Source organism: Mandrillus leucophaeus, unplaced genomic scaffold (genome assembly GCF_000951045.1).
Source record: "Mandrillus leucophaeus isolate KB7577 unplaced genomic scaffold, Mleu.le_1.0 Scaffold165, whole genome shotgun sequence".
Lineage (NCBI taxonomy): Eukaryota > Metazoa > Chordata > Mammalia > Primates > Cercopithecidae > Mandrillus > Mandrillus leucophaeus.
The window spans coordinates 1,014,141-1,037,236 of record NW_012101643.1 but is presented as its reverse complement, the minus strand read 5'-3'; the positions used below and the strand labels follow the sequence as shown (position 1 = coordinate 1,037,236).

Sequence of the window (23,096 nt, the reverse complement as noted above, 5' to 3'; positions counted from 1 at the left end):
AGCCAGAAATAGGAGCCCGTATGTAGAAACCATGGGCCATGGGGATGGTGGAACTAATTGTTTCTGTAGGGAACATGGTTTGAGCGTCCTTGGCCTCCGCTGTCCTCAATGGGTTTCCTGTTCTGCATGATACCAGGTAATCCAACTTATGGGACGATTTCTTGTTTCTTTACATCCCTGAGTATTCATCTGTAAAGTCTCTATTACTTCAAGGTATCTTGAGAAAATCTATTTCTTAGAATATAAAGGGAGTTAGGCAACAAAATAAGCCAATAGGTTATAACCAACTACTTTGTAGCATACTTGTAGAGGGATATAAAAGAAAAAGTAAAATAAGTGAAATTTGTTATACTCAATACAAATTCATAATAAATAGCAAATACGTATATAGCATGTGAAAAAATAAAATTCTAAGGTTCCCCCAACCACCTACGTGGACTTCCTCCTCAACCAGGACACTCTTAAAATGTAACCTGATAGACTGGTTCAGGCCATGATGGGAAGTGGGGGTCTCACATGACTCATACACCTTTCTGACAATAACATCAATACAGACTTGAAGTCTGATAAGAAACATGTTACAACCTATTCTCTCTGAAGCCTGCTACCTGAAAGCTTCTTCTGTAAAGAGCTTTGATCTCCACAGTCCTTTATCTTAACTCAGACATTTCTTTCTGTTGATCCCAGGTCTTTAGAGAAACTCAACCAATGGTCAACCAGAACATTTTAAAATCTACCTGTAAGCTGGAAGCCCCCCAACAACCACAGCCCCACGCCCGCCTCCACTTTGAGTTGTCCCACCTCTTAAATGTATTTGATTGAAATCTCATGTCTCTCTAAAATGTATAAAACCAAGCTGCACCTCAACCACTTAGGCACATGTTCTCAGGACCTCCTGACAGCTATGTCATGGGTCATGGTCACTCATATTTGGCTCAGAATAAATCTCTTCAAATATCTTGCAGAGTTTGACTCTTTTAGTTGACAAGCATTTACTTTCTGGCAGGCACTAATGTACAGATACACGTTTATTTAATCCTGATGACACAACCCTATCCTTATTTCACAGATGTGGAAACTGAACCACAGAGAGGTTAAGTAACTTGCCCAAAGTCACACAGGTCATAAACGGTAGCATTGAGTCATCAGCCCAGGCATTCGGGCTCCAGGGTACTGGCTGTGAACTGCCACACTATATCACTACCATACATTTCTAGAGCTCTCTGACTTTATTAAAATACTTCATAATCAGAATATGTTACCAATTACATATGTTTTGGCCTTGGATAAATTACTTAATCTGCCTATGTTTTTTACATTTAGCAGAACTGTATAATAGAGTAAAAGGCATTTTTCTTGCTACTTTAACATGGTTTTTGTGTGAACAGAGTGTGATCAGAGATGTTGAAACCAAAAAAAGCACTAAATAAGCATAAGACATTATTGGAGCTGTGCTTGTAAAAGCCACCCTGCAGGGCTGGGCACAGTGGTTCACGCCTGTAATCCCAGCACTTTGGAAGGCTGAGGCAGTGGATCACAAGGTCAAGAGATCAAGACCATCCTGGCCAACTTGGTGAAACCCTGTCCCTACTAAAATTACAAAAATTAGCCGGGCATAGTGGCGGGCGCTTGTAATCTCAGCTACTCAGGAGGCTGAGGCAGGAGAATCACTGGAATCCGGGAGGCGGAGGTTGCAGTGAGCCGAGATCACACCACTGCACTCCAGCCTGGCAAAAGAGCGAGACTCCATCTCAGAAAAAAAAAAAAAAAAAAAAAGCCACCCTGCAAGCCAAAGCTTATCTGCAAGGTATCAAGCAGAGCCTAGTGACACCGCCATAGGACCCATTTAGAGTAACCTTTTTCTTTATTTTATTTTACTTTAAGTTCTGGGATACATGTGCAGAACGTGCAGGTTTGTTACATAGGTTTACATGTGCCATGGTGGTTTGCTGCACCCATCAACCCGTCATCTAGGTTTTAAGCCCTGCATGCATTATGTATTTGTCCTAATGCTCCCCCTCCCCTTATCCCTCACCCCTGACAGGCTCCGGGGGTTGTGTGTTGTTCCCCTCCCTGTGTCCATGTGTAGAGTAACCTTTTTCTTAACTAATGCAACCCAACCAAGAAAAGTTGTTCAGCTAAAGAAAGAAAAAATAATTTGGTCTAAATTTCTAGAATTTAGACTAAAATGTTTGTGCGTTGGGGGTTGTGAGATCATAGATTCAGATAGTTATAGGTGAAAGGAATACTGGAGATTAGTATAAAATTAAAACTAATGGCCACTATGATCTTCCCTGACCTTCTAAAGATGGATCAGGCACTCTTCCCTTGTCCTTACTTAGCGTTTGTAAATTGTCCTGATTAAAGGGCATGTTTTACTGTAAATATTCCTGTGTTTGCATATCTTCTTGTTGGATCTTAGAGGCTAACTTGAGGCAAAGAGAAGACACACATTGATTGCAATTAACTGTATCCACTCTGATAGAATGGAGTTTCTAATTTAAAAAAGGGAAGGAAGTTATATTTGTTCAACATCTGAATATGTGACAAAGATTGAGTTCACGTCATGTGTTGAATAATTTCCAAAACTGCTCATGTGGGGCATTTTCTGAACCACAGATTAAACACAGCCCAAGACTAGAGTTGGTGCCAAATCACTGAGGACAGTAACCTTGGTCCTATGGGGAAATAGTGGGCAGGGGGCAGGAGACAGGAGGCGTTCAGAACTTGCAGCTAATCTGTCCTCACTCACATAAGAAACGCCGAGCTCCTGTGCAGCTCTGGGCTGTGAAAAATGGATACTTCCCTGATCATCCCATTCTAAATGTTTCTTCTGCGTTCAGCTTCATAGGCTTGGAGAAGTCTGAGGTCTTGCTGGCTTCATTGGAAATACCCTGTCCTATTTGCTCCCTGAGCTCCGAGACTATCTTGAGCTTCTATCTTTATTCCTTCATGCTCGGAGGAAGCTGCACAAGCTAGGAAGAAACTGTTGCCTACCCAGTATCCAGCCTCCCTGCTTCCTTTTTAACAGAAGACTGATTTGGGAAAACAATATATTTCTTAGCTCTCCCAGCCCACACCTGGTAGCTGAGGTGGTCAATGAAACGTAAGTAGAATTCCTTGAGTGGGGAAATCTATAAAAGGCAATTAACTGTCTTGGGAGGCTTTCTCTTTTTGCTAATTGCTTTTCCTCTTCTTACTTTGGATGCACACTTGATGTCTGGAATGCCAGCAGCCATCCTGTGGCTATGGGACAAATGTGAGGGTGGAAGACAAGGATTGAGCATGGCAGAACAGAAAGATAGAAACAGCCTTTGTCCCTGATGACCTGGTAGATTTGTGCCAGCAATGCCTTACTGCCTACCGCTCTTCCTGTTTTTACGTGAAAGAGTAAGCTACTGTTCATTGAGTCACTTTACCCTGGTCTCTACTTCTGGCAGGCAAACAGAGGTCCTTTTTCTTTATTCCACATCAGCCATGTCAAGGCAGACTGAATGGAATTTAGGAATAGCCTTAGAGGATCCATCACCTAATTTATAAGGAATTGTTCTGTTGGACACAGACATCCTTAAAGTCCAAAGGCCATGCTTCTTACTCTTCTCTGTTACCAAGTTGCTGGGATCTGTTACTACTCAGAGAGATCCTTCTCTTCTAATTTCCCCTTTCCTTCTCTCTTTCTGGTCCTCATAAATAGAAATGGGTGGAAAAATACCTTAACATACAAATATATTTTCTGCAGAAATCTATTCAAGCCATTAATGGGTTATTTGCATAATTTTCATCTTTGATTAGTTGAAACATTTGCATTTGGACTCATTCACAAGTGCCTGGGGCTCCCCCATGGACAGTGATTCCACACTTGACTTACTTCTTAGTGGCCAGGATAGCTCTGCCAAGGAATCCTTCATAGAACAGAAAGTATGTATACTTAACCCTGGAAAATCCAATTTTCACCTTTATACTCCTGGAAGCAGATATTGACAATTTAAGAGTAACTTATTTCCTTGTAGCTGGCAAAGCTTCAAAAATAATGAAGGATAGTCTCTGAGCACCCTTCCACATGCAAGGTGGCAAGGAGATCTTAAGACTTTTTACTGGGAAAGCCATGAAAAATGGAAATAACTGTGTGTATTGATCAAATAATACTGATTTAAAATAACAAAGCATCACTCACATTTTTTGGATGAATATAGTTATATCCTGTTGAATGAGAAAGGAAAAAAATCCTTCAGTATTTGTAGGTTTGGCTGTATGTTCCTGACTCTGACTTCCCTACAGCACAAAAACTCCCAACTACATTTCCTGTCTCACAGACTTTTTTTTTAAATTTTATGAACTCTTTCTATATATCTCTCCTACAAAGTGTAATCTTTTCATAAAAAAGGAACATTTTCACAATGATTCCAGCCAAGGTCTCAGAAGTGGAAGTAAATGATGAGAATTAATTTTAACTTTAATAATACAGACAGAGCATATTGTTTTATACACCAAGAAAATGAAAAACAATACTCACTGAACTTGGTTACCACTGAAATCTGTATCAAGTTACAACAGTAAACATAAGAACTCTTAATGATAAGTAGGGCATAAGATAAAAACAAACTTTAAGTTGTTCTTTCTAATTTGCCTTTAAGCCACAAGAGTAGTGTAACACGAAACGGTAACACTTACAAAAATAACCTATGTCAACTTTTCTGTTTTTCAATTTTCAAACCCAAGGTGCTGTTAAAGTTTAATTTAAAAATGGTTGTAGCTATTAAATGCCTCCAGAGCAAGCAACATACCTGAAACTTGCTCAGAACTACTGTGGAGAATGGATAGGAACCGGTGTTCATTTGGTTTCTTTTGTATGCTAGGCTTTTTAGCTTAGTTGTTTCCATTTAGTTTTCAAAACAGTTCTGCAAAGGAGACATACTTAACACTATTACACAAGGGAGGAAATTGAAGCTCAACTAGAAGCAGTTTACCAAGTTCAAATAACTGGTAAGTGAGGGAAGTTGATATTAAAACTAATTTTGTCAAGTTCTCTATTTTTTCACCACTATGTGGTATTTTGGTGTTTGCTGTTACGAAGGGAAAATTAAAATGTAAGACCCAATAATGGCCAGGATAACAGTGACTCACACCTCTAATCCCAGCACTTTGGAAGGCTGAGGTGAGAGGATCACTTGAGGTCAGGAGTTTGAGACCAGCCTGGCTAACATAGTGCTACCCTGTCTCTACTAAAAATACAAAAATTAACCAGGCATGGTGATGCGTGCCTGTAATCCCAGCTACTCGGGAGGCTGAGGCAGCAGAATCACCTGAACCCAGGAGGCAGAAGTTGCAATTAGCCGGGATGGTGCCACTGTACTCCAGCCTGGGTGATAAAGTGAGATTCCGTCTCAGGAAAAAGAAAAACACACACACAAAACAAATAAGTTTACAAGATGATGTGAGTTCTGTAGGCTAATACAAATGCATAATTCAAGAAATTAGAAGCCAAAGCAGAGAATGTTGGAATCTTTCCTACCTGAAGGTAAGGTTAGCAGTTGACTCTTGGTGGAGCATAGACTTCATTAACACTGACAAGGCACAGTGGCCACCCTCCATCAGCTGGGGACAGTGGGCTAGCAATTCCCCACAAGGCACAGAAATAGGGAAGGCCATGGATAAGGAGCTACAGCATCCAAAGAAGGGAAACCTATTTGGTTACAGCTTTCCAAACTATGTTCCCATGTGTATTAGTCAGGGATTTCCAGGGAAACAAAACCAATTATACACACACGCAAACACACACGATTTTAAATATATATATATTTGTGTGTGTGTATATGTGTGTGTATATATATGTATGCATGTGTATATATGTATATACACACATATACAGAGAAAGAGATTTATTGTAAGGAAGAGCCTCATGTGATTATGGAGGCTGGCAAGTCCCGAGATCTGTAGAGTAAGTCAGTAAACTGGAGACCCAAGAAAGCCAGTGATACTTTTCCAGTTCAAATCCAAAGGCCTGAGAAGCAAGAGAGCTCGGTGTAAATTCTAGCCCAAAGGCTGGCAGGCTTGAGACCCAGGAAAAGCTGATGTCTCATCTCAAGTATGAAGGCAGAAAAAAAATGATGTCCCAGTATTGAGGCAGGTGGAGTCCCCCCTTATCTGAGGGAGAGTCAGCCTTTTCGTTCTATTCAGGCCTTCATCTGTTTGGAAGAAGCCCATCCACATGTGCTTTACTCAGTCTGTTGATGGAAATATTTATCTCATCCAAAAACAGCCTCACAGAAACACCTAGCATCTGATCACCTAGCATCTCAACACCAAACATCTAATCACCCCATGGCCAGTCAAAATTGGCATATGAAATTAACCATCACACCACGTGCTTACATTTACGTTGCGGTGGAATAACACCAGGCAGGACACAGGAAGGTTAAGCTTTGAGTGTCCCTTTACTAGTTACCTGCCATGGGTTTTAGTCCATTTATTTTCTCATGAGGACACTAAACTGTGAGGAGAAATGAGATGACATATAGAAGTGATTTACTGAACTGTAAAACACTTTTTAAAAAGTTATAATATTATGATCAGGGTGGTAGTTGGGAATCATTAGCTTTTCAGAGAATAGAGAATTCACACTTTGTAATCCAGGGTGTGACAGCAAGCTCACTGTGGCTGCTGAGGAATCCCTTGTCTTCGGAGAAGACATTCAATCACTTTCAGGGTGTCCTCTCAGGGTGTCTTCCCAGGAGCTTCGCTGGAGGGAGGCAAGCAGAGAGGCATAACCACTTTGCATCTGTCAAGCATTGCACTTTTTGAGTGAAGAGACGAGCAGGCAGAGAAGCCTGCTAGGAAGGTGTAATTACTGCATGATCCAGGCAGAGTGGTTGTTTTACATCATCTCATAGGAAATTTTTTGACTTCCAGGTCATTTTAAGAGACAGAGAAAATAGAAATTCCATTCACAGGAGGAAGCATATGGATTGTGGAAATGAGGGGTCCAGCTAGTGGGACTTTGCTGGCCATGGAATTTTTCTTGCAGTTCTTTCATGAATCAAATGATCTAAAGTTAAAAGTGAACTTAATGGCTTTTGGGTTATTTTCAGGATGGATGTGTTTTGATATATTCCAGTTTTTTCAGTAGGCATATTCCCCACTTTGAAGGGAGAAACTCTTTAATGCTGTGCATATCCTAGGTAAAATCATTCCAGCTATTAAATATGTTTTCAGAGAGTCAAGTTCAGAGGGAGATACTAATTAAATGTAAATAATACATTCTATCAGGTCAACAAACTCAGACATTCTCTTAGACAATTTTATTTTCACATTCAAATTATTAACAAGAACATTCAACTTAGTTTTTATTTTAAGACCCCATTCTGCCAAGATGACTGACTTTAATCTCAATAGATTTGGGTTCTAAGTTAAGCTTCAGGGGACTTAAGTTTTATATTTTGTCAGGTATGGGCTATCTGGTTTTTTCTTCTTCTTCCTTTTTTTTTTTTTTTTTTTTTTTTAGAGAGAGAGGGTTTTTTTCTGTTTTCCAGGCTGGACTTGAGCCCCTGGGCTCAAGCGAGCCTACTACTTCGGCCTCCTATGGCTAAGGTTAAGGTTTGTTTTTGTTTTTTGTGTTTTTCGTTTTGTTTTTGTTTGAGTCAGGATCCCACTTTGTCACCCAGGCTGGAGTGCAGTGGCGCTTTCATGGCTCACTGAAGCCTCAACTTCCTTGGTTCAAGCGATCCTCCCATCTCAGCCTCGCAAGTAGTTGGGACTACAGGAGCACACTACTATGCCTCTTTGCTTTTTAAAATTTTTGTAGGGATGGGGTTTTGCTATGAGATTAGGCTGTTCTCAAACTCCTGGCCTCAAGTAACCCTTTTGGCTCAGCCTCCCAAAGTGCTGGGATTATAGGTGTACCTGGCCCTAGGTTAGGTTGTGATGGCTGTGGCAGGATGGGGTAGCAGGTGGATCTGGTCTTTGATGTATCAATTAGCTTTCAGCTGAGATAACCATCTCTTTGTCCAAGATCTATAGCCCTTCCCTTTTCACAGGTATCTCTGTTCTTTTCCCTTCAGTGATATCCTGTATATCCTAGAAATCGCTCGTCATTTCATGGAAATATTTCTTACTCTTTTTTTATTTTACACCTAGTTTTACAATTCTTCTCTTATGTTTGTTAACTTGGGTAGTTTCCAGTATTTTAAAATTACAAATACTCCTGTAGTGAATGGCCTTCTTCATATGTATTTTGTGTTGTTGAAGGTGTATTTTCAGTGCAAATTCTTAGAGGAATAACAGGGTCTCCTTGGGAAATGCCTAACTTTGGGCCTGGAACAGGAAAGATATGAGGTAACCTGAATATCTTGTTATAGAAAGTAAGAAAGTGCTCCAAAAGTGATAGGATCGTGACAAAAAGACACCAGAGCAAGTTTGAATGAGTTCCAACTGGTTAAATCACGAACAGTTTGAGCACCGAAATAAATAAGTGTCCAAGACTGAATGTGAAAGCACCTTTGTTACATATGGACCGGTTCCCCTCCACAGAGGAAGTTTTGCTCTGCAGCTGCATTCAGCACCCCATCAAGGGCTTGGTTCTCTACCTTTTGACAACAGAGGATATGGTTACGATTTTGAGTTTTTGCCTGTTAGTGAAGAATGATACCTCTGTGTAGTTTTAATTTCCATTTCTCATACTATAAAATAATTTAAACATTTTTTCATATTTCTGAGAACCATTTAACATAGTTTTTGTTAATTATTCTAGTCTGTTTTCCATTTTTCTATAGAAAGTGTCTGAAACCTGCACTTGTACCCTTGAACTTAAAAGTTAAATAAAATAAAATAAATTTTATATTCCAAAAATTTTAAAAAGTATCTTCTGTATTCTCTTAATTTTAAATATCCTTATTTCTATTTTAGGGATATTAGACATTTGTTGGTCATATATGTTGCAAACACTTTATTCCAATTTGTCATTTGTCTTTTAACTGTGCTTATTTTTTTTGTTTTGTGCCAAAGTATTTAAACTTGTTTATATAAGCAATTTATCAATCATTTCTTTTTTATTTGTATGTTATTGTTACAATTAGAAAACTTTACGTTACTCTCAGATTATATAAAAAATCATCCATGTTTTCTTCTAGAACTTACATAGTTGCATTTATTACATGTAGCTAGGGGCTTGGGATGGGGTTTCTTTTTCTCTATTGCGTTTTATTAGTTTGGTTTATAGTCCTCTTTTATTTTGCTTTCTAACATTCTGCATTCTTGGTGGCATCTTGAATTTCCCTTATATCCCAGCATGCTTTTAGTTTTCTTTCTGTGCTAAGGTTGAGGCATAGTTTACAGAGAGAACTTGAAGTGTCTACCTTCAATGTCTAGCCATTTTGTTTGTAGAATCTACAATAGTGTAGTCAGTACTATCTAAGAGAAATATGACTTGAGTCACGTATGTATTTTTAAATTTTCTATTAGTCACATAAAGGCTAAAAGAAACAGGTGAAATTAATCTTAATAATGTAATTTATTTAACTCAGCGTATCCAAAAGATTATCATTCCAATAGGTAATTAACATAAAACTTTTAAAGATTTTTTTTTTACATTCTTTTCCCATAATCTTCCAAATCTGGTACGATTTCTAGACTCACAGCACACCTCAATTCAAACGAGCCACATTCAAGTGCCCAGTAGCCACATGTAGCCAATGGCTACCATATTGGATGATACAGAACTAGATCTTCCTACTTATCCTCATGGAAGACACATCCATCAGAGTGATATATCTAGCATCCAGATTTTGGGAGACTTGATCCTGAAGGAAGATTTAAATAACAGTTGATCAGTTCTGGGAATTTTAGAAATTCCAGGATAAGACCTCTGAGGGCTCAATTCTCTAAGTAGGAAGCAAAGATCATATATGGAGGTTCCTTTCTTTGGCTCCTTTATAAATGTTCTTAGAAGTCTTACTAAGCTGTGAGCAATATGCACAACTGGAAATCACTGTGCCAGTTGTTTACTTGTGGAGAGAGGCTTTTCTGTGCCCATGATGGTGGAAAGCTTACTTTTTTCATCTTAGCATACTAGCAACATCACTAGTAAAATATCAAGATTCCATGAACCTTATTGAGTTTTGTTAGCCTAATGACTTAGGAAGACTATGGCTATTAAAGAGGAATTCTAATATTTGGAAAAGGTAGAGTTATGATTAAAACTAGCCGTATGTTTTTAGAGGTGATGACTGGGTACTGTTTTCTGTGTGAGTGAAATTTATGACATCTACTTTTTCAGAAATGGTGATCAGTCATTCTTAAGTGAAATAAGAAGACTAGAATGAAGATTACTTGCCGACATTGAGCAATGTTTGCTCCTTGACTACTCTGTTGTCCAGGACAACCTTGGAAAATGGACCATGAGTTATAAAACTGCTGTAATATAGGATATCAGAAATCAGAGGGCAGAGGAAACAGTAGAAAGATTGATTGATAAAGGTTGGGCACAGGAGCTCATGCCTATAATTTCAGCACTTTGAGAGGCCAACATGGGAGGATCACTTGTGGCCAGGAGTTCAAGACCAGCCTGGGCAACATAGCAAGATCTTGTCTCTATAAAAAAATTAAAAAGTAGCTGGCCCAGTGGTATGCACCTGTAGTCCCAGCTACTCAGGAAGCCAAGCTGGAAGAATCGTTTGAGCCCAGGAGTTTGAGGCTGCCATGATCATGCCACTACACTTCAGCCTCAGTGACATATATATATATGTCATAAATATATGATATAGATATATCATATATATGTATAATAGTAATATATATATATAATTTTTTTATTTTAAAAACACTTTAAAGGATGTTCTAAGGTTCACAGAGCATTCTTAATCTTCTATCTAAAACCTTTTGAGACTTTATGAAATCTAAGGATCCCAAAAAAGCCACACATAAGTACATATAAACAGTATTTGCTAGCAATTGCAGGCCTGACTGAAGTACATGAACTTCAGGTTACTGGTGGGAAGCCCTGGATCAATAGCGTGTCTCATTTAAAGCAAAATGTAGTTATTTAGTAGCCTATTTGGCTAAGAATTGGAGACAGAGGCAGCAAACTTCTATGGTCAGAAACAGATAGCTGTCTTAATTTATGGGAATTAAGGAAGTAAAGATCAAAATCTTCAGGCTGTGAATCACACTTACTTATTAAGAGCCCTCAGTACTCAACACTATGAGGAGCACCCATAAAAGAAAAGTCATAAATATCCTCAAAGAAGAAAACAGACAATACAATAATATAGTCTGCAATCAAATGTGAACTGGTATAATGTAAATTTACAAACACAGATTGCAAAGGGCACGTTTAAATACTAAGAGAATATGTATTACACAGAGTATAGTGATAGAGCTTATAATGTTCTTACTTCCGGTTTTCCACTAATAAATTCATAATCAGGGATTATAAATTTCCTATGACACTTTGCTGAAGGTGCCATGGTTTAAGCTTACTGGCCTACTTCCTTCCTGCTTTTGCAGAAAAGTTGCTTTATAGTCAGGAACGAGCAGCTACAGGTAAGCAGTCAGGTCAAGTTTCTGAGGCTCTGTCTCAAAAAGAATGTTGTATCTTTGGCTAAGATAGTCTGGGGATAAAGCCTATTGACTTTAGTGGAACCCTGTAAAACAATATCGTTGCTGACTATAGCATCTCCTCCATATATCATCTTAAAGAGTTTTTGCTGCAAAAAAAAAAAAAAAAAGGCATTTGGTTTCATTTTTTGACAGCTTTAGATCCTAGAGGGTTGGTCCCTTAGGTCGTTTATGCTGAGAATAGAGTGAAAGAATTTTCTATTTCTATTTCTTTCTGGAGCTTTAAATAAACATAAACAGTGTTTATATCTGAGACCCTGCCACAGAGTTCCCAGACAACCCAAACTCTAGCTGAAGAAAAAACTGGCTTTGTGTTTTCAAACAATGGCTGTTTCCAAGTTGGGACATGGAACACACACACACATACCTTTTGTCAGAGCGTGGATTCTAAAACAGTGTTTACATAGAGAAGATGTTGACTGGTAATATGAGGAACCATATTACCAGAAGAAAAAGAAAAGAGATAAAGTACAATCTAGACTCCACCACCAACTAGCTCTGAGACCTTGAGTAAGTCTTTACATCTTTAATGCACAGATGTATTGTGAGGGGGAGTGAGTAAATGAGGTGTTTTGATCAATTGTTACCAAATCCACGTGGGGACCACTTGCTCAGCACAGTGAAGCCAAATATCCACAGTCTGGTTTACAGCAGGAGAAAGGAGGGCATTTATTTTCAGAGCACCAAGCAAGAAAAATTGGGAAGCTCATGCTTAAGACCTGACCTCCCCCATACATTGCAACTAAGGATTTTTAAAGGCAGGAGTAAAATTCAGGAAAGCAGAATTTACAGGCAAAATAGTAAATCAGTACATGAAGGTTATACACTGGTTTGACCTAAAGAGGTGTGTCTTGAGGCAGAAGCTTACAGGTCATAGGTAGATGCATAGATTTTCTGATTTGAAACTGGTTAAGGAAGAGAAGCTGTGTTTAAAATTTGAGGTCAACAGAAAAGACTATTACCTCTGGCCCATGGACGTGACTTCCTCCGGGCCCCTGAGGAAGAAATTTAGAGCAAAAAAGACAGTCAGAGTTCAGTCCTCAGTTCGTCCTTATCTGAAGTCTATGTGCCAGTGGATCTGTTTGGTGGGGATCTGAGTTTCTGAAAAATTCAGGGACTTATGTTAAGATGTTATCTTTAGTTTCTTTAAGGAATTAAACATCTCATGACTTTAACTTCGCTATTGTTTCCACCTACTAGTACCTTCTTCCGTATCAAGTTGCTCATTTAGCTCTTAGTGCTAGCTAGGTGCCTGGACTTTCCCTTGAAAGAACTCAAGATTTTCCCTTATTTCCGTGTATGCAGAGGTTGGGGGTGGGGTGGATGGACAGGCCTCAAAGAAAGGTCCCTGCTCTGACTCACAGTGACGAACACAAGTAAATATTAGTTCAACTAGAGTATTTCTGGCAATTTCTCTTTTCCATAGTATTGAGCCATTAGAACAGAACTTGGAAGCCTGGAAGAACTTGGAAGAAAGATAAAACAATAAGATAGAATAAGATAGAATAATAGCTGTTTAGAGCTGCCTAGGAGTGATCTGATGGAAACAATAAATTGGGTTTTTTCTTCTATACTGCTTGCTTCTCACCCTTGTGCTGCTCTTTACCCTTGTGCTGCTTTTCCTAGAGGGGCTGCGTTTGCCAGGACAGCAGCAACCACCATCAACAGCAGAAACTAGCAACAGTGACGCTTGGGGCTGGAAGTGTCAAGCGAGCTACACATCAGGGCTGCCATTGAGGTTCAGGCTAGGAAAGAGAGTAAGGCATCAGGCCAGGGCTTGTTCAGGAATAAAGAGACAGTCTATGAAGAGTCAAAAGGGACAAAAGCCAAAGCCAAGTGGCCTACTCTTTGAGCTCCTACTTCAAATGGACAACTTCTCTGAGACCTAAGTGCCTGGGGGCAGGACTCTAGGTATGCTTTTATGGCATTAGCATCAACAGTTTTACAAGTCTGGAGTAATGTTTGTGATTATGTTTAATGAACAGTCACATGATTGCTTCTGCAGGATGCAGTGTAATACGGTTTGGCTCTGTGTCCCTCCCCAAATCTCATCTCGAATTGTAATCCCCATGTGTTGATGGAGGGACATGATGGGAGGTGATTGGATCACAAGAGTGATTTCCCCCATGCTGTTCTCGTAATACTGAGTGAGTTCTCAAGAGATCTGATGGTTTCATAAGTGTTTAACAGTTCCTCCTTCACATGGTCTCCCTTGCTTGCTGCCATGTAAGACGTACCTTCTTCTTCTCCCACCATGATTGTAAGTTTCTTGAGGCCTCTTCAGCTATGTGGAACTGTGAGTCAATTAAACCTCTTTCCTTTGTAAATTACCCAGTCTCTGATAGCATTTTTTATAGCAGTGTAAAAATGGACGAATACATCATGGAAGGAGACAGATGTGATTAGAGACTCAGTATCCCTTACTGTACTGCATTACTGTATTACTCTAGGTGAACATTGCTCTCCTGCCAAGTACTTAGATGCTTTTGCAAGGAAGTCTGGGTTAGAGAGATTTTAGCAGTATTGAGAGAAATAGATACTGTCATATTAATTGCAGCCTTTTTTCTTTTTTCTTCTTTAAGAAAGTGTTTTGCTCTGTTGCCCAGGCTGGTGTGCAGTGGTGCAAGTATAGCTCACTGCAGCTCTGAACTCCTCGGCTTAAGTGATTCTCCTCCCAAAAAGCTAGGATTACAGGTGTGAACCACTGTTTTTGGCTAATTTTTTATTATCGATTTTTTGTAGAGATGAGGTCATACTGTGTTGCCCAGGCTGGTCTCGAACTTCTGGCCTCAAGCCATCTTCCCACTTAAGCCTCCAAAAGTGCTGGAATTACAGGCATGAGCCACTGTGCCTGGCCCCTTTTTTTTCTGCTTTACTCTCCCTCTCCTTTTCTTTTTGCTCAGATAAAATTATATTTTTAGATAAACTATTATCAGCCAGGGCTATAACCCTACAGTTACGATGGCCTTCTCAAATAGAAACTCCAAATGTTTCTATATTAATAATTTTTCATAAAGATTTAATATACATGATACCACATGAAAAAGGTTATTTACATGAAGTATGCGATTTAATCCACATACAACCCTATTATTTTTATATAATATTATCCTGGCAATTTCTACAGATGAGGAAATGGAAAATTCAATGTGGCATAGTCTATCAGAGGCAGAATTGGGGTTGGAAGCTCTTGTTGCCTCTATGGCTCTGGCGCTCACAACTATCCTAACCTACTTCATTCATTCCACTCAACTGCTTCCAATGGTCTCCCACATCAGCAAACCAACTTCCTGGAGGAAAAAAACAGGCAGGCCCAAGCTAATCAGCTCAAGCCCTGCCTTGCAGCAGGCTGCAGATTTCAGTAACTGCCTTGCTTCTCCATCATTTTAAATCTCACTTCTGAATGCATCATGTATCCTTGCCTCTTACCTGTTCTCTGTGACGCTTTATGCAACTTGAGTGCATGAAGTCCTGGCCCTGCCTTCTTCCGCTTGCGTGCGTTTGGGCTTTCTTTTCAGCTCTGTTTTCTAGAACTCCATCCCTTCAGGCCTGTAGTTCTTTCACTTGGATGCTGGACTGGACATTTATAGGGATTATTCTGTTTGCTCTCAGAGTTATTAAATCTACTCAGCACACACCCTGCTTCCAGTACTTCTTTCAGTTTTTTCAAGCATGGCCCAGGTCCTTCGATTTATATTAGAAACAAGCATCTTATCTGTTTCCCTTTTCTGACAACGATATCTGTTTAAAGAGAAGCCAATGTATCTTAGGCAAACATTGGTATTATTTTATAGTCGAGAGGTTTGGGGGTGGTCTACCAATTAGAAGGTGTGCAGTCCTTAAACGTGGTGTGTGTCTTACATTTTTACATTTTAGAGGCATTCATGACATCCTTGTTCTGTTACTGCCTGAGTCAACTTTTCCCCAAAGGTAGTATTCTTTCCTGTCTGCATCATGAAGTCAATACACAAAACTTCAAGTGAGTATCAAGCAGTGCAGGCTTTATTTGATGGACGTGGAATTGAGAAGTGGAAGCGTGGCTCACAGATCAACTTCTCAACTAGCGAGGGTGGGAGGGTTAAAATGTAAGGTTTCTCTAACGAAGAAGTTGGACGTTAACAGCAAAAGGAGGGATGCCTATGTCTTTTCTGGAAATGGGCAGTGAAGTTCTCAGAACCGGTGTCGTCTTTCTTTTTGTCTTGTTATGACTTCTTCTAGTCATTATTGTGGCAATTGTCAATGGTCATGGTGCTGGTGGGAATGTCATTTAGCACGGAAATGAAATCATAACAAAGTCTAAGGTCTTTTTAAAGTTGTTGGATCAGCCCTCTTGCCTCTAACCAGTCTCTCCTGGTCTGATTACAAAGGGAACTTCTTACCGCAGTTGTCTTATTGCTTAGAGATAAGCAGAGTTAGGGCAGGGTAGAAATTCAGCTACATCACGTAGGCATTACACCGGGTAACAATTCTACCACTTAATATCATGTAGGATCTTGGGCACATTGCTGACCCTCTCTAAGCCTGTTTCCCTGGTATAAAATGTCAGAAAAAAATAAAATCTGATCACACAGGGATCTTGTGAAAATCAAATAATGTGTATAAAGCACTAGCACAGAGTCTCACACATTATAATTCACCAAAAACCAATAACTGGTGTGCCACCATTAATATTATAGAATTCTAGCTTTACCTCTTTCTTATAATCAACAGCTTCTCAGTCCCAACCTCAATCTATTACAAATACATAATTAAAACAGAACCTACATATGAGCTGTGCTTTGAAAATGGTGAGTTGTTAAGCTGAATTTCAGCTTTCAGCATGAACAGTGATGTACAGATCATTTATATTCTGAAACTGAGGAAAGTTAAAAAAAAAAAGAATATCTGTGTAAACTTTCCACCTTATGTCAGAATCTTTCCATATAAGTAATGAAACTTCATTTTCTTCTATTGTGTGGGTTTATGAGAGTGGGAGATAAATATTTTCAAAATTCCATCATCTTAATTGTGAAGAGTATTTTTTAAAAATAAATCTTCAAAGATTCTAGACTAACATGTAGCTTGAGTTAAAAATTTAAGATGGTAGAGGGAAAAATACTGAAAATGGATGGCAGTGATTTAATGTCAAATTTGTTCTGGTCTATGAATTTTTTTACACAAAGCTTACTTTTTAGATAAAAGGAATAAACTTTCAAAAAGAACACTAGAGATGATTCTTAAAGATAGATAGTTTATATATAAATACAGATAGAGAAATAGAGACATAAATATGTAGATAGATACAGATAGCCTATAAGACAGAGAGCCCGATGGTAACATCCTGGTTGTACTAGATGCTTTTCTGTTTGATGTACGAGAGTTACATTTAACTCTGTAATGTTTATTTCATCCTCTTCCTGATTTGAAGAGTCTAATTGTGCTCTATCTTACGTACTTCCAGGAATGTGTCATGTAATGACAATGAAAGAGGCTAAACTTATCAGTTTTTAATGCTAGTGCAACACTAATTTGATGCATACCCTTGTAGATGTTACATCAACTCTCACCTTATTTTTTGAATGGAAACATTAATACCCACACAGCTCTACTTTACACTTAACTAGTAACTGATTATTTATGAACATTCTCTTTAATCACATTGACAACAATGTATGTTTTTAAATAGGCTTTTTTACCCCTTTTCTCTCCTTAGTGTTTCAGACACGTTACACTTCTTCCTGCTCCCATGGCTGCAATTATGGGTTTCCTTTTTCTGGAACACCAGTCAATCTCTTGTTCATCTATCCAAATCTCCTTCTTTCAAGACTCAGTTCAAATCCTAGCTCTACAAGAATGTCCTTTATCTCCCCCAAACTCCTATAGCATTTAACATCTGAACCATACAATTCAATTTCATTTTTTGAAGAGCGCATGCCCATCAGTTTCTCTGAGTCTTGCCTGATTAACTCTATGGTAGGCTGCTCATGCATTATGCATCCCACTGGTGATGAAACAGGGGACTTGCAGCCTATCAATTCGCATTTGTGAATTCAATATTTGATCTGTTCAACTAGATTATCATCTACCCAAGAATAGGGACTATGTCTTATAACCTTATAGTAGTGTGTGATCTGACTCTTTCAGGTTGACTCTGTTTGGCAGACTGATAGATGTCAAGACTTTGGTTGGGTTATTTTCTCCCCAGACTAATAAAGTATGATGACTTCAATTGACTTTATGTTTGTTGACCTTCCTTTTGTTATCTGTGGTCCATTTATCTTTGTTTACAGTCCTCTCCCGCAGAAACCCTGTTGGACTCTTTAGCACACCTTTGAAGAATGGCCACCATACATAATATGGGTTATGTCAGACCAGCCTGGGATTGATTCCACTTTTACAACTTAAAAGCGCCATCACCCTGGGCAAACAACATCATCTCCCCAAGCCTCATTTCTTCAACTGTAAAATGGGAATGTTAATTGCATCAGGGTCAGAGAGTTGGTTGTGAGCCTTAAGTGAGGGTTGGTGTGGGGAATAGATGAGGCAGAACAGGAAATTGTAAGTGCACGTTGTAGACATAATAGCTCATGGGAGAGGTTAATTGTTATGGTGTGGCTGCGTCCCCACCCAAATCTCATCTTGAATTGTAGCTCCTGTAATTCCCATGTGTTACGGGAGGGACCTGATGGGAGATAATTGAATCATGGAGGGGGACAGTTTCCCCCATACTGTTCTCATGGTAGTAAATAAGTCTCACGAGATCTGATGGTTTTATAAGGGAAAACCCCTTTCACTTGGCTCTCCTTCTCTCTTGCCTGCCGCCTTGTAAGATATGCCTTTTGCCTTCTGCCGTAATTGTGAGGCCTCCCAGCCATGTGGAACTGTAAGTCTATTAAACCTCTTTTTCTTTATAAATTATCCAGTCTTGGATATGTCTTTATCACCAGTGTGAAAATATACTAATACATTAACAGAGGTTAATATAGTGGAAGATAATATAAGTGGAGTCACAAAGGTATTAGGTGGCAGAGCTCTTGGTCTGGGCATCTGACAGCAGTATCTGGGCTTTTAGTCACTCTGCACTCTACATATAAGTGTGATTCATACCTGAAGAACCTAAGAAATGTTCACCTTCTACTCCTTAAGGCAGAAAATACCTCTCCCCAAGCAAAACAAACATTAATATTTAATCACCTTTTGGATCTCTTCAAGAGGTAAGGAGGATAGAGGATCTTTCTTTGCTCACTTTAAGCAAGAGTAAAGATATAAAACTCTTTAACTGGGAAGGCTGAGAGTGCACTGTGGGAGACTGCCTTGCTCTTGGCTGACAGCAACTTGGGCCTACTTTGGCTGGAAGTGGTTTCATTTACCCTACGAGCAATGAAAACTTTCCAAGGCATGCTTTACTCTTTACCACAAAGGTAAATTTAGCTCTGGTATGCTTTGAGCTAGGCAGGTGTTAAAGCACTAATTCCAATTCTGTCCAAAACGGCCCTATTCTCACCACTTTAAAAATGAGATCTTTCCAGGGCTTGCTTATTATGAAGATTCAAAACTTTATGTTAGATCCTGAGTCAAATTTAAAATCGATGTCCTCACTTGGTATATAGCAGATGTGCTCACAAAGACTCCCTTGCTGCCTGAAACTGACATACAGACGTCCAACCACTGGCTTTAACCCATCAAGCAAGTTTCACTTTTGTAAATTGCTTAACACATTTAGAGAATAAATAAAAGCTCAGGCATTTTTTTAAAATGTTGACAAATAAATTTGTTGCACTGAATCTACTTGAGAGACATATATGCATTGCTTGCTGCATGCCAATGACCTGATCAGGTGCTCTGGGGAAGATGATGGAGAGCTGTTGTCTGAGCCCACTCTGTGCTCCACACAAGGATGCAGTGCTCATGCTTATGTCAGACAAAGTAACAAATGTGAGATGCCTTGTTTGCCCATCTGCTTGCCAACATAATTTCACAAAGCCTCTGACTCTTTGGTGGCATGCAGCTCGCTGGAAAGATGCCTTGAAGACAAAACAGGATAGAGCACACAGCTTCTCTATGGCTCTTGCCCAAGTCACTATATTTTTTAAAAGATAAATTACTCCAGTCCTTGCCTTTTCCTTTGTTTTAAAACTTTCTTTTTTTTTGATAGAGTCTCAGTCTGTCACCCAAGTTGGAGTGCAGTGGCGTGATCATGGCTCACTGCAGCCTCTACCTCCCCAGGCCCAGGTAATCCTCCCACCTCAGCCTTCAGAGTCGCTGGGACTACAGGCATGTGATGGCTCGCCCAGTGAATTTTCGCTTTTTTTTTTTTTTTTTTTGGTGGAGACAGCGTTTCACCATGTTGTCAACACCAGCCTGGACAACATGGTAAAATGCTGTCCCTACCAAAAAAATAGAGTCACACGCCTGTAGTCCCAGATACTCTGGAGGCTGAGGTGGGAGGATAGAAGCAGCTGTAATAATAGCTAACATGTATTGAGTGCTTACTGTGTGCTGTGTCTTATCCTAAATGTTGTACATATCTAAACTTATTATATCGTTATTATGACTCATTTTACCTTCACAACAATAGTACAGGATAGGTATTACTACCTCCATTATATAGATGTGGAAACAGGCTCAGATATTTCAACTGATCTTCCCATGGTGAAAACAAAACAAAACAAAACAGTAAGTGTGGAAACTAGAATTTGAAACCCAAATAGTCCCCTTGAAAGGAGAACTCTAGGCCAGGCCCGGTGGCTTGTAATCCCAACTTTGGGAGGCCAAGGTGGGTGGATTGCTTGAGGTTAGAAGTTCAAGACCAGCCTGGCCAACATGGCGAAACCCCATTAGTACTAAAAATATAAAAAAATTAGGTGGGCGTGGTGGTGCACACCTGTAGTCCCAGCAACTCCGGAGACTAAGGCAGGAGAATTGCTTGAATCTAGGTGGCAGAGGTTACAGTGAGCCGAGTTCACACCACTGTACTCCATCTAGCCTGGGTAACAGAGCAAGACTCAGTCTCAAAAAAAAAAAAAAAAAAAAAGGAAAGGAGAACTCCAGTTTCTTGTCTACCACTGCTCTCAATACTTCACTTCTGACACCAGATAGGCAGATTTTTCTCCCCACACAAAGCACTGTTCCAGTTTTCTGTGGATACCAACAGTGTGTCCTACAATTAATTCTTACACTATATCTGGAAATAGGGTCGGATCTCACAGGTCCAAGGCTGTTCCACAGTGAGCAGGTCTATGCACACTTAACACCAAAGGTGGAGAGAGCTGAGAGACCAAAGGAAGAGGCTGACAAATTCAGTTCTTCAGAAGGAAACATTTAATAGAGAATTATGAGCAGAAACTGTCTCAGGATGAGATAGTGGATCCCCATGCAGTTACCCCCTGACCCAAGGCTTATATGTCACAGGGGATTTGCCTAAGGGCAGAATTTCTGGTAAGTATTTGTTTATAATAACATCAAAGTTATTTCAACCTGAGGGTGGGACTTATGGTAAGTACATGAAAGTAGAAATATTGCAGTATTCCCAGAACTGGGGTTAATCAGAAGTCAACATGGCAGATTAGCATCCAAGACAGAGTTGCTTTAGCCCCTAAAAGGGCTCAGTCCCATTAGAAAACCCCCCACCTCACTTCAGATGCTAATCCCAAGTCCGGGTTGTCCCCTGTGCTTTGGACCAGCTGGCTATAAATCGGGCTTCTCACAACTCTCTCCTAAGTCAGTTCCAAGAATGGCTCACAGCCCTCAGAGAAACACTTTCCTTACTAGACTGCTGTTTTCTTATAAACGAGTACAGCTTAAGAACAGCCAGATGAAAGAGATGCACAGGGCAAGGTATGGGAAACACCTAGGTATGTGCAGAGCTTCCATGCTGTCTCTGGGCACATCACCCTCCCAGCACCTCCACCTCTTCACCAACCCAGAGGCATTAACTCATTGGCTGACGGTGATTGAGTCAGTCCAACCCTCTCCTCTCCCTGGAGGTTAGGGTTTAGAGGCTGAAAGTTCTAACCCTCTAATCTCTCAGTTACTTCCCCTGGCAACCAGCCCTCATCCTTAGGAGCTTTCTAAAAGTCACTTCATTAACATAAATTCTGGTGTGGTTGAAAGAGGCATGTTATGAATAACAAAAGATACTGCTTTTACCTTTATGGCTCTAATCACTTAGGAACTCTTATCACTTAGGAAGTTATAAGGGTTTTAAAAGCTCTGGCCAGGGACAGGGAATGAAGACCAAAGTATGTATTTCTTATTATATAATTATATCACATGGGTTCCAGAGAGAGTTCTAGAATCTTCTAGACTTAGATGTACTTCTGGGCCAGAGCTAAGAACCTTAATGAACTGGAGAAATTGAAAGAAGAAGATCGACATGCAACAAGGGATAGACAAAAGCTGGGCTAAGAAAATCTGTTAGAAGTCTGCTGTAATTGTTCAGATGGGAAATGATGAGGGTCTAGATTAGGTGGTAACAGTGAAGACAAAGTGGTGGGTGCAGAAGTGGAGATGCAACTTGAGAGACAGAATGAATAAGAGTTAGTGATAAAGCTGACATGAGAGAAACAGAGAAAGAGGAACTAAAATACTATTTGCTTTAGAAGTCAGGTAACTAAGTGAATAGATGTATTAATTAAAAACAATTTTTTTGAGCACTTATGAAACTGCCTTTGCAAAGATTATGATAACGAGAGAAACCTAGCATGGGTGACTCTGATTTCTAGCCTCACAGGCTGGTTATTGTCATTCCTTCTTTGGCATAGGCCAAGCTAACCACGGGAGGAATTTAGTTTATATTTTAACTCCGTAGGAAGGATGTCTTAGCATCTCCCGAAAACCGACCCTTTCCTTGTTCCTCTGGCTAAAATTGCCTTTGTAAGATCAATGAAAGACCACAAGATTAGAGTTATGGGAGAGGCCTGAATTCTACTAAACTGGCGGCATAGTTTCTATAATCCCTTACTACTCAGGAGTTACGTGCCCAGAGGTCACAAGATTTGAGAATTCCCCATTCGTTCCTATAGATAACATCACTATTGAAAAAGCTAAGATTGGTCTTTGGCGATGTTTTTCCAACTGTTGCATTCTTGTAACTGATTAACCCCACCCGGACTCATGACTCGTGACTCAACTGGTTCTGTGAGCCTCCACTCAGAGGTGGACTTGGCACACGAGGACTGTTTACACACTCCTATGATTGTATCCCCAACCAATCAACATTCTCCATGCCCTAGAACCCGGCCCACCAAACTATCCTTGAGAAACCTGAACCCCTGAGTCTTCGAGGAGACTGATGTGAGTGATAACTTCAGTCTTGGCTACCTTGTGTTAACTGAACTCTTTCTTTATGGAAATACCACATTCTCAGTGAACTGGTTTTGCCTGGGCAGTGGGCAGAAAGAATCCACTGGGTGACTACAATTATATGCCAAGAAGGAGATGGGGCAGATGAGAGATAAAATCTCTGTCATAAGGAGTTTCCCTTCTAGTGTGGGATTCAGATGATA

The 23,096-nt window shown here is 39.8% G+C and overlaps 1 pseudogene; it reads right to left on the bottom strand.

Annotated features, from left to right (window-relative positions):
- The window catches only part of LOC105536903, a 134,281-nt pseudogene that overhangs the window by 50,668 nt on the left and 60,517 nt on the right, over positions 1-23,096 (bottom strand).